The sequence below is a fragment of the Rhinatrema bivittatum genome, chromosome 8 (genome assembly GCF_901001135.1).
Source record: "Rhinatrema bivittatum chromosome 8, aRhiBiv1.1, whole genome shotgun sequence".
NCBI lineage: Eukaryota > Metazoa > Chordata > Amphibia > Gymnophiona > Rhinatrematidae > Rhinatrema > Rhinatrema bivittatum.
Window position 1 is genome coordinate 15,994,690 of NC_042622.1, and position 12,631 is coordinate 16,007,320.

A 12,631-nucleotide genomic window follows, 5' to 3' on the forward strand; every position below is an offset into this window, starting at 1 on the left:
GTTGTTTTTCAATAAAGTAAACTGGACTTGAGCTTAAGTCCTGCTCTTTGATTGTGAGCTGTTGTAGCGTCAGTCCTACATATCAATATAGAATTAAACATTTTTTTTATTATAAAAATAGTGTTTGAAGTATATGACCAATTAACTATTGTGAGAGATCAAGGTTGGCACCATTATTAATTTATTCACTAAAATAGTGCCAACACCTACAAATTATGGGCTGGATTTTAAAAGGGTTACGCACGCCGGGCCTATTTTAAAAAGGCCCAGTGATGCACACAAAGCCCCGGGACACATGTAAGTCCCGGGGCTTTACAAAAGAGGCGGTCTGGGGGCAGGGAGGGGGCGGAGCCAGAGGCCTCCGACATAGCGGCCATTGCTGCTGTGTTGGAGGATCATGTGCCGGCAGGCTGCTGGCACGCACAACTTGCGCCTGCCCAGAGGCAGGTGCAAAAGGTAAGACAAGATTCAGGTGGGGCGGTTACAGTAGGGCTAGGGGGGGAAAGATTAGGGGAAGGGGTGGGAAGGTTAGCATAGGGGGAAGGGAATTTCCCTTTCAGGCTGCTCCAATTGTGCACCCCCTTGCGTGCGCCGACCCTGGATTTTATAACATGCGCGCGCGCCAGGTAGCGCGCCCACAGGTAGGCCCCCCACACTTCTTTTAAAATCTTCCCCTTTTGTTGATCCTTAATTCTTCATAACCACGTGGACTAACATGACAATCACAATCCTTTGCTTGAGGTCATCAAACAAAGAATCTTACAGCTGCCTTGCTAGGTCCCCATGATTACAAGCAATCAGCATATGGTCATTTGATGTGGTCTGACCAAACACCATTCTTGGGTTTTTATCCCCCTGAATCTTAAAATGATTCACTAAAAAGTGAAAAGATTCTATTTAGTATTTGGGGCTTATTCACAAAAGCTTAGCATGCATCCCCTGGCCATTTAGCATGCATGTGGAAAAAAGTGCTAGGTACTAAGGCCTTTGAATGCATGCTAGATGTCTGCCAGAGGACATTAGCGCATATGCCCATGCCAATGAATGAGCAGCCATTTTGAAATACAGTACCAGTGGGGCAGGAGCAACTGTGGATCGCTCCTGCTCCTGAAGTCTCCACGGAGTAAGATGCTGAGAATTGTCTGGGAAGGTTGATAGCAGACAAAAAGACAAATAGAATGTTAATAATGAGCCATAAAGGAATGGAGAATAAAATGGAAAATGTCATATTGCCTCTGTATCAAGCCGAGGTGTGATCACACCTTGTGCATTGCATGGAGTTCTGGTCACCCCATCTCAAAAAAAGACATAGCAAACTCTAAAAGGTACAGAGGAGGGTGACAAATACGATAAAGGGAATCCAACGGCTCCACTGCTGAGAGGCTATGCAGGCTGGGGTTGTTCAGCTTGGAAAAGAGACGGCATGACAGAAGTTTATAAAATCATGAATGGGATGGAACAGGTAAATAACCCTCCCTTATTTACCCTCTCAAGTAATACTAAAACAAGGGGACGCTCCGTGAAACTGACACCCGGCAGATGTAAAACAGATCATGGAAAGTAGTTTTATCACTCGGCGCATGATCAAGCTGTGGGATCTGTTGCCAGAGGATGTGGTCGAGGCGACAAGCACAGCGGGGTTTAAAAGAGGTTTGGACAAGTTCCTGGAGGAACTTAACCAGCCTTAAAAATACTATTGCTCTCCCTGGAAGTGAATAACAGGAATTAGATCTGCTTTATGGGAGCTGCCTGGTACTTGTGAGTTGGACTGACCATTGTCGGAGACAGGATGCTGGGCTCGATGGACCTTGGTCTGACCCAGAATCACATTTCTATTTAAAAGCTTTGCAGACATGGAGGAGCCTGGATCCATTGTTTTTGTTTTTATTTTGCTTTTCAATTTTTTTTATTGGTTTTTGTTTTTTTTATTTTAAATAAACAAAACAAATGCAACAAACAAAATAAAAAAAATTGAAAAAAAAAACAAAAAGGAAAAAACAAAACAAAAGGAAAATATTTTCAATGCATAAACCAACTATAGGGGCTCTTTCCAGGTAAAAAAAAAAAAAAGTTGCGCATTGCACGTTATGTGACCTTTCAGTGTGCATATCCTAAAATAATTTCTTGTGCAAGTTTTAGTTCATAGGTTCCTTTATTTTTTATTCACAATTTGTAAGAATTCAAATAAAGATCAGGCAGCTTGCTCTGGGTAAGCGCTGCTGTATTCCAGGGTAAGAGCTGGTTTTGGAAGCGTTAAATGAACCAAAGTATCTCTGAGTGTTCTTGGTTAATGCATCGGAAATAAAATAGTCCTAATGCTTGAAGATCATCTCTATCCCTCTCAGCAAACAACATGTAGATGTGCACAAGTACTTTATCACTATGCAAAACATGTAAAACCATTGCAAGGAAAAGCAGAAGAAAGTGTACCAGCCGATGCCTAGAACCCTGTTGTAGATTATTTTAAGATTATGGAAATATTGACGAAGGGTAGGGACGTGCATTCATTGTCCAATGAAATGGGAATAGGGGAAGAGCCGCACAGGGGAGCACTAATTGTTAAAGGTCATGATCGGGGTTTTTAGTGGTGGGGGAAGGGGGCTCCCTTTTTTTTTTTTTAATTAAATTTTCATTTTTATTCATTTATATTCCACACATTACAATAGTAGTTCGGGGCGGATTCCATCAGTAATACATATACAATTAAAAAACGGACAAATTCTAAAAATAACACAAAAATAAAAAGTATCCACTTTGGATAGAAGACTTTACAGAATAATTCATGATCTGCTTTATGAGATGTTAAAAGCCAACAACAACAAAAAAAAAAAGTTAGGTCTACAAATCTGTTTTGAAAGATGTTAAGGTCGGGGCAGATCTTAACTGCTCTGGGGATAGAGTTCCAAAGATGCGCTCTGGAAATTGATCGAGTTCTGTTCCTGCTGAGAGCGAGCCTTGCAGCTTTAACAGTGGGGACCTCTAATAGGCATTTATTTGCTGATCATAGGTGTCTGAAGGGCTTGTATAGTCAGAGGTTTGAAGTTCACCAGGCATGAGTCCCTTTGAATGATGTTCTAGATAAGTGTCAACACTTTATAACGAGTCCCTTGAGAAATCGGGAGCCACTGTAATATTGATAATTCTGGTGGAATATGACCCCTAAGCCTTGAGCCGGTTAGTAAGTATCCTTGCAGCTGAGTTTTGTGCAACTTGCAATAGATGGGTTGAATTAGCGGGGAGGCTGAGATACAAATGGTTTATTTATTTATTTAAAACATATTTCTATACCGCTACTCAAACCATCATAGCGGTTTACAAGAATACCCTACATATTAAAAATTGTGTAACAAATACAAAAAACATCTCTTTGGACAGTCCAGAAAAAGAACATCTGCTACAGAGTAAGTCAATATGTTGCAATAATCAAGAGAATTTAGTTCAAGAGATTGTAATACTGATCTGAAATCTTTTTGCTATGGGGTTTATTTTGTTTCTCATAAACAGAACAAAATTAAACAAACAAACCGAAAAATGAATAAAAATATTAAATTTGGGTTGCAAGATGGCGGCCAGCTGAAGTTTCCTTCCAACTTGGCTCTCTCTCCTTTACTCATATTGAAGATTTGGGGTCGGCTGCGAGTCTTTCCTTAGGCCTTTTATTTCTGGTGCTATGGCCCATTTTACCGTCAAGCTTTGGATTCTCAAGGCTGTGACCTCTGGAAGCAGCCTCTGGATCATGCCACCGAGGTGCGACGCTCCAAAAGAGGCATGAGCAGTTCTTGTTGATGCGTCCTGCCATTTTGCAGTTGGGGGGGGCTTCATTTTTCCTTAGGAACCCCTATAAGGGCAAGGTTAAATCAATGTAGTAAATGAGTTTTCTTTGATCCTCCTCGACTCACCGCTCTTCTTGATGTGAGAAAATAACTTAGATCCCCGTTGGCAGGGTCCTCTAATTACCGAATTTATTTAGAAACTGCCCTTACCTATATAAAATGTCTTGAAAGTGGAACTTTTGCTAGGCTACTTTTTTCTTCTGTTTCTCTCAGTTATTAGAGATAAGCATTGGTTATTGGAATCCTTGATTGGGGCCTTGACTTAACGGGTTATGCATGTATTTTTCCATTTGTGGCATCTCTCTGTTATATTGCTTTAAGCTTGTGCTTTGTATTCATTGTAAAACTTACAAATTAAAATATATTTCTGTGCATTATTTTAGAAGCATCACATCTCAGAAGTTAAAAATGTACCTTGAGCCGTAATGTTCAGAGTGTCAAAGTAGCACCGTAGTGGAAGCTCTCCAGTGTAGGTTGCGTGTATCAAGGGAATTACTGGAAGACTCTTCACTTCTTCCCTCACAGAGGAACAAAAATGATCTTGTACTACGTTGGCTTTCTGACTTTCAGGTTCAGTTGACATTTTATCAATGCATGAAGAGGTACAGTCACCAAACTCTCTCGCCTTCTGTCCCGGCATTGACGATTCTCTGCCTATTTATATAGGATAACACAATCGGCACATTACTTCTTCTCTGTGGTTGGCAAACACAGACATAACAGCTGTGCACCTCCTAGCAAATGTGAAGCCAATATTCAGAAAAGGTATCAGAAATTTTCAATGGGATAAATGTCCTGCTGAATTTACACAGTTATCCAGCTACTTTAAGCTGATAACTTTAAACTTAACTGGCTATATTTGAATATAACTGGTTAGGAATAACCCACATAATTTTAACCTTGATTGATTACATTCAAATGCTACAGCCGGTTAAGTGTCCCCTCCTCCCCCCCCCCAAAAAAAAAGAAATCAAAAACATTTTCTGCTTTTCAGGCCCAATTCCACAGCCTCCCACGCACAAAACACTTTCAAATAATTGCGACAAATACCTAATACCCCCCATGCCCTGCTAACCCACCAATGAGATGTTACTACTTACCTGATAATTTTCTTTTCCTTAAGGCGGATAGATGGATTCAAGACCAGCGGGTTATGCACCTCTACCAGCAGATGGAGACAGAGCAAACTGATGTCACAGTATCTATACTCCTGCAGTGACATCAGCCTGCCAGTAATCTCTTCAAAAGCAACTATGGACAGACTAGCAAAAACTTGAATAACAACAGATAACATTGGCCCATGTTGAGTCTGGATCCTACTGTCAGAGCTCTACGATCTAAGTTTTATATGCACACACAAAACATTTGACTGAAAAAAATCTTGTTGCACATATTTATTATTTATTTATTTAAACACTTTTAATATACCGATGCTCAAGACAAATGTCTTATCGTACCGGTTTACAGCAAAGCCAGGGGAAACCAATAAATAGAAGAAAAGAAAGTTACAAAGAACAGGGATTACAATTCAGGACAATTAAGAGAGTAAGAATTAGTTTAACAAAGCGCCACTAAAGTGGAAAATAAATTACAATCAACGTCTGATGGTAACTTAACCGATGATGTAAAGGTCCGGGCAACCCAGAATTAAGAAAGAGTACTCTTTCAAGGCTTGCTGATGTGTTTTATCTAAATAAATATATTTCAATAAGCTCACAGTATTGCTTATAAAAATATCTCATAAAGGTCCTGTTGGTGAAGGTTTTCTTTTTTTTGGAGTTTCTTGATTTTTTGGATTCGTGTCATTTCAGTGGAAACGCGAGGCTCTTGTATTTTGATACTATGTCCTTAACCAGGCCCTCATCAGGCTGGGAAGAACCAAGCTTAGTAAAATCAGAGGAAGATAATTCTCCCTGAGTCTCTAAGCAGCTTTGGCACAAGTTAGAGGGCACTCCAGGCTGAGATGCCCGAATGACAGCACAGAGGGAAAGGCGCTTAGGTTTCTTAGCCACCGGTGCCATTAGCCCGTCAGTACGCTTAACAGGTGACTGAAGATGTGTGTCCAGCTGAAAAAATTTAAAGACACTATTTTTATGTGCACAAATTTAGGCATCCCAAGTCTATGTTCTGCAAAACTAAGTGCACTATCACCATGCCAAACCTGGGCGCACAACCGATATTTGCCAGAATGTGTGTACAGGCAGCGTACCCAAAATAAACTGGGCACACAATTCGGACGCACAGCTGGATGCACTTGTGTGCACCGATGTTGCTGTAGAGGGCAGCTGAACGTGCAGAAAAAAAGTGTGCGAAAACGCCACCATGGCCTACTACGCAGTGCACAGAAAGAAGCCTAACAGCAGGGCCTAGCCCACCCGGGCTGTCCATTCTCTCAATCCCCACGGGAGTAGGAATGAACGATGGAACGGTGCGCCGAGCACGGAGACCGGAAGAAGTCCTACAACATCCCCTCTACTCTGACTTTTTTTTTTTTTTTAAACTTACCTGAGCTCAGCCTTCCTTGTTGAGTACAGAGACGGTCTCTGGCTGTGCTCAGCTTCCTGCACCCGCTGCCTTCAGATGCTTAATTCAGTTAAATCCATGCCAGCTGAAGAACCAGCTACCGGACCAAGACACTCATCTGAGGGACCACTTCAGGAATTCTCAACTGGGGGGGACGGGACACCATTACGTATCACCACAGGAAAGCAGGGCAACTCAAATCTCCAATTAATTCTTCTCTAAATTTTGAAGCAATCCCCAGTAGGGAAATGCACGTCACCCTCTGCTGGAGATGGAGAATACTGGCAGGCTGATGTCACTGCAGATGTATATATACTTTGTGACGTTAGCTTGCTCTGTCTCCATCTGTTGGTAGAGGTGCGTAAGCCACTGGTCCTGAATCCATCTGTCTAGGTGATAGGAAAAAAAAGCAGCCTTAGTGTGTTGAGTTTGGGTTACTCCTTCTCCTGAGCCCTATCCTATCCCCCACTTGCAACCTCTACTGAACCTCCTGGACCTTTCCTGGACACCCCTTCTCCCCTGAAAACTTAAGTTAGAAGCATCCGATAATAACGTTGTTGTCAGAGCAATGCTGGAAGTGGCTGGGCGTGGGTAAGACTGAACTGCACTGCTGGCTAGGATTTCAGGAGGAATAAGGGGATGTCCCCGGCTACGGCTCATTTAAGGGAGAAGTGAGGGGGCAGAGGAGCCTGTGGATGGGTGTGGATCAGCCCAGCCCTGTAGACCCCAGATTATTGGAGGGGGTAGGGAGGATCAGAGGTCCTGAAAATACCCCAGAAAGCAGCAGTGAAGGTCTAGGGGGCTGGATGGACCCCATTTCTTTTTTTTTTTTTTTTTGTTTGTTTTATGGTTGCCAAACAAACCAAACCAAAATAAATTTTTAAAAAATGAAATTTTGGGGTCTGTACATCTCTAATACATTTTTAGATGTTGAGTGATCAGAGATTCTCATCTGGAGCTTTTCCATGGTCCCACTCCCTCAGGAACACCAATCATACCAACTGCAATGTTAAATTGAACTTTTAGTCATACTCGTTCCACATTTAAACCTCAAATGAGGGTTTGTAATGGAACCAGGCTAATTATAAAATGGTTATTTAATTATTTCACTGATGCTGAAGGACAAGTTTCCATTCTCTGGATTGATTTGACCCAGGTCACACAATGTGTTCTTTATGCTACAAGAATCTTTTTCAGATACAGGCCAGGGTTTTCCATGCACTTGACAGACATAGCAAGGATGATATCCAGATCTCTAAATTCAGGATCCACCTTGGCTGCAACCAAATACCAGATCACAGTTCCACCAGGATCAACTGTCATAAACTTGAATGGTGAGACTCTTACATGAATTCAAGAATAGATTCTCAAATCAGACCTCTCTTCTTTGCCTTTTTACTGTTATGATCCTTTTCTAAGCCATGTGGATCTCCATAGATTTTTTTAAATTGCTACAAGTAAATTTTTTTTTTTTAATCCATTGTTATTATGTAACTTTTTGCTTCTCTGCTCTTGTCTCTTACCACAAAATTTGCTCCTTATGTTATGTTACGTTATACTGATCTACCCCTGTTCGATGTAAACCGACCTGATATGGTATTCAACCTTGAAGGTCGGTATAGAAAAATGTTAAATAAATAAATAAATAAAAAAAATCTGCATTACCTGAGATGTCATCAGTTGTTCAACCTAGGTCAACTTGTATTTCTCCAGGACCAGTTGACCCTCATATCAAAACTTTCATTGATCTAATATTTAAGGATTTATTTGTTTTAGAACAACAACCAGTGAGACCTTTTCATAATCACACCCGAACTGAGACTCAGGCTCCGAAAGAACTATGGAGTAATGACAATCTTATTATAAAACCTGCTGACAGAAGAAGCGGAGTGGTTATACAAAAATTGGGATGATTACGTAGTTGAGATTGAACAACAAATCACAAATGGACTATATTTTGAGTGGTTAGTTTCAGATCTCACTGTAGTCTTGATCCACCTTATTTTGTCTGAACTGAAATGTGTGGAGGAAGAAGATTTTGTTACGAAAAAAGAGATGTAGTTTCTAACACCTAGAAATCCTAGAATACCAATACTGTACTGCACACACTGTCCCAAAAATTCATAAATGTTTAAGTAAGCCTCCAGGAAGAATGATGGTATCTTCTTCGGGTTCAGTTGTAGGGCCCTTAGCAATTTTTGTTGGTTATTTGTCTTACATTTGTTGAGTATTTGTCTTACATTAGAGATTAGAATATTTTATGAAGCTCAATTTAAGATGGAACACATTTTCCTGGTTTCCTTGGACATTCAGTCCCTTTATACTAACATTCCACAAACTGAAGCAATTCAGATAGTACAAGCCCATCCCAATCCCAGACCTCATAGAATTCCTACTGAGTTAATTTTGAGATTAGCTAAGATTGCTCTCTGTTATAATTATTTTCTTTTTCAAGAATCTTTTTACTCACAAAAGTATGGCATGGTAATTGGAGTAATGATGGCTCCAGATGTCACTAATTTATACGTAGCTCATTTTGAAGAATCTTATTTGTATTCCTTGGGGTTTGTTTTTTTTCAGCATTTCTATCTATGGTCTAGGTAAACAATGATACACAATGGTCTAAAGGCAACGGTTTCTAGATCGGGGTGGAGCTTATCGCGGAACATTGTTTAATAATCGGGAATTGTTGTTGTCTGAATACAAATGTGAACCACCGACCCGACAGGCATGCACTATGAAGCACACACTTATTTCATCTCAAATCTGTCAGATTATTAGAAGCCACTGGCAGATGTTACAAACCTATGTTTGTTGTCAGGACTTCCCCCTCTTTGCATTATTCTGAGGTAAGAATCTCAAAGATGTGATTAGTTGCTCAACATTGGATCCTGTCACTTCAGATATCACATTAATATCTACACAAGAATGCAGTACTAGACTATTTTGTCCATCACAGATTTGAGAGAGCCAGGTGATATCACTAACGGGATGATCTTTTGATGTCTATCCAGATTTGAATTGTCAGAGTACATTCGTGGTGCATTTCCAGGCATACTCCTCATTATATGCCCATGTGGATTATAGAATGTGGGGAAAACTAAATGCAAAGTTAGAACCCACTTAATTGAGCATAAAAGTTGCCTAAAATAACAGCGATTTGAAGCTCCCATGGTGCAACATTTCACTGAGAAACGCATGCGTTCTCAGACATCAGATGGATGGTGCTTGATGATGTGCAAAAGAATTGGAGAGGTGGAGATAGGGATTTGATCCTAACACGTCAGGAACAAGAATGGATCTTTAGATAAGAGTCAATTATGCCTAATGGCTTTAATGGAGAGATAGAGTGGGGCATATTTTGATAGATACAAACCTGGGGTTCTGATTTGTCTTCTTTACATTGTATTCAAGCATATATCAGTATGACATGTCAGCACTGGATTGGCCCATTAAGAAAATGTTCCACCATTATTTTAAGAACAACTAATGCTACGGTGTAGTTTACTAAACAACTCATTAATATGAGAAGGCCTGGGATATGGCATGTGCATATGTGTGTCTTACACTTGGCATTCCTAGTGTGAGTTTGAACAATGGGAACTGCAAATTTAAAATGTATTTCTTAGTGCATAATTTACATGTATAAAGTAATATGCTAGAACTTGGTTTACTAACCCAATGATTATGTTTTTAATGAATACTACTCAATATGAAAAGTCATTAAAATAATATTTTAATGCCCCTGAAGCAGTCGATGAGATATGGTACCATGTTGGGCACAATTTGAAAGAGCAGGTATAGTGTCTTTGATAGAAGAAGGAAAGTGCTGCTTTTATTGTTAAATGTGCATGCTTATAAGAATAGACATTGATATGGACCAATGATTACATATGATTCGCTGAGACCGAAGGTTCATAATAAGTAAAGTTGATACTGGGCACGGATGTTATGAAGGTCCTTTATAAAAAGGTTGATAACTGTGTGATACATTTACAAATAGACACTAATGTTATGCAAATAATCATCCTGCATTTGAATACCATTTTGACTGGGGATTATATATCTGTATTCAAATGAAGAATGCTTGTTATTGGATGATTAACTAGGTACACAGATGACATTTTCTTTTGTTGTACATCAGAGTAGATCACTTACAACTTTAACATGGTTACATTTTTTTTTAACAATTTAAAATTTTTCCATGGAGTATCATGAATCATATCATATCATTTTTGGACATTTGATTTATAAAAATCATCAAAACTTGGAACATCTCTTTACAGAAGGCCCATCGAAAAAAAACCTTCTTAGTTTTGACAGCTTCCATCCATATAGTTTACATTCCAGTTTACCAGAAGGACAATTCCTACCCCTTCATCGTATATACTCAGAAAAATCTGATTTCTCCATTCATGTTCATGACTTTTGCAGTCTGTTACTGACAAGACGATATCAGTTCTATATAATTAAGAAAGCATACAAGAGTGTGTCTAATGCACATAGAGAATGGTTATTACTTTATAATAAAGAAATGACACCATCACGTCTAGAATGTGTAATGAGATACTCTTTAAGAGTTCAAGCGATTGCATCCTTGAATTATAAGCACTGGCATATGCTGAAGTTACATGAGATATTTAAAATTCCTCCTTTAATTATGCATACATTTGGATAAAATATCAAAGTCTATATGTGTTGCGTCTGTCGCTGCTCGACGCCCTCACTCCGCCCTCTTTACCTCTGTGGCAACTCTCTCCGGGTCTGATGGACGGTTAGATGCCACGGCATCTTCTTGCCGTTTCCCTCTAGCGTCCCCGGACCGGCTCAACGCTGCAGCTCCGCCATGTTGCCTGATGTAGGGCGCGCGTGCTCCGATTGATGTACCAGCAAGGGCGCGAACCTCGGGGGCATCCCCCTGAGTTGACGTCATCCGCTTCCAATATAAAAGGTCTCAGTATTCGCTAACAAATCGAATTAGCAAGGGGATTGCTTCGGCTTTACTCGTAAGCTACTCTGCCTCCTCGGACTTACCAGGGGTACCCGCTCCTCGGGGGCCTCGCTCTCTTTACTTTATTTCAGACTGCAGATAGGAAGCGGTATTCGCTCCTCGAAGGCCCATGTTCCTGAACACTCTGAAGATTCTCTCCTGCCTGGAAGCTATCGCAGATACAGACTTTTGTGAGTTACCATCGCTCTCTCAGAGCTTTCCCTGGAACCAGGTACTCGCTCCTTGAGGGCCTAAACCTTTCCAGCTACTGAGCTTCCTAAAGACCTTATGTGAGTTTTGTCATCCAGTTCTGGCTATGAACACAGTACACCCTGTCTACTCACTATCTATAGTTTCTCTACAGCTCAGCAACCTTGGGATCGCTGTTCCAGTACCTGAGGGACTTCAGCCCTTCCGGGCATATCAGCTCACTACTGCCACCTCTGGTGGTTCTACTAACCTGTCTAATAAAAGAATTATCTATGTCCGTCTCCGTACCCAAGCCTAGCCGGTGGTCCCTCTCAGGATATCCTCCTGGGGGCGCAGTCATCTGCCATCGGCCCAAGGATCCACCTATCTATATTCCTCTACAGCTGAGTGCCCTCTCCAAGCACTCCGCTGGTAACAGATTGCTACTCCTTCCCCATCAGGAGTCTTCAGCAACAGATTCATAACAGATTGCTGCTCCGTAGTCTAAAACCTAACAGATTGTTTACTACTCCCTCTACAGGAGCTGAGCATGTCAGATTGCTAACTCCTCCCTTCTTGAGGAGTAGATCATAACAGATTGTTAACTCCTCCCTTCGGTGGGAGTAAAACCTACAGATTGCTAACTCCTCCCTTCATAGGAGCTGATTCATAATAATATGGTCAAATCTTATTTGCATCTATTGTTTTAACAGAGGAGGGTCTCCTGTCTGTTGCTATTCCCCATGTAGAAAGCACTCATTTTGCTCACAAACTCTTATAAGTGATATGTGGCAAGATCCCAACACTGGCAAAATCCACAAACTGATCAGTACTAACAACTGCACCTCTTCTAATGTTGTTTATTCAATCATTTGAAAATCTATGTGAGAAGGATGAAACGAATGATTAAGACACACTTAGCAGAACATCAGAGCTGCCTTTCCACAAAACAGGTTTGAGCAACCATGGTTCAACATTGTCTGTTTCTTTCTAACTCATTCCAAGCCCAATAGGGGCTTCTTTTAAGGATGATGTTTAAATTGTGCTTATGGATGTTTGAACTGCATGTAGCCAGTTTGGCTTTGAGTCTGAGATA

The 12,631-nt window shown here is 40.7% G+C and overlaps 1 long non-coding RNA gene across 9 annotated transcripts in view; it reads right to left on the minus strand.

Annotated features, from left to right (window-relative positions):
* Positions 1-3,247: 3,247 nt before the first annotated feature.
* LOC115097152 overlaps positions 3,248-12,631 on the minus strand; it is a 60,062-nt gene continuing 50,678 nt past the window's right edge. For all 9 annotated transcript variants that reach the window (XR_003858227.1, XR_003858225.1, XR_003858220.1 and 6 more), the window contains 2 exons: positions 4,248-4,487; positions 3,248-3,838 (listed from right to left, as the gene is read on the minus strand). This is a non-coding gene — a long non-coding RNA (uncharacterized LOC115097152). The remainder of the gene's footprint in view (positions 3,839-4,247; positions 4,488-12,631) is intronic.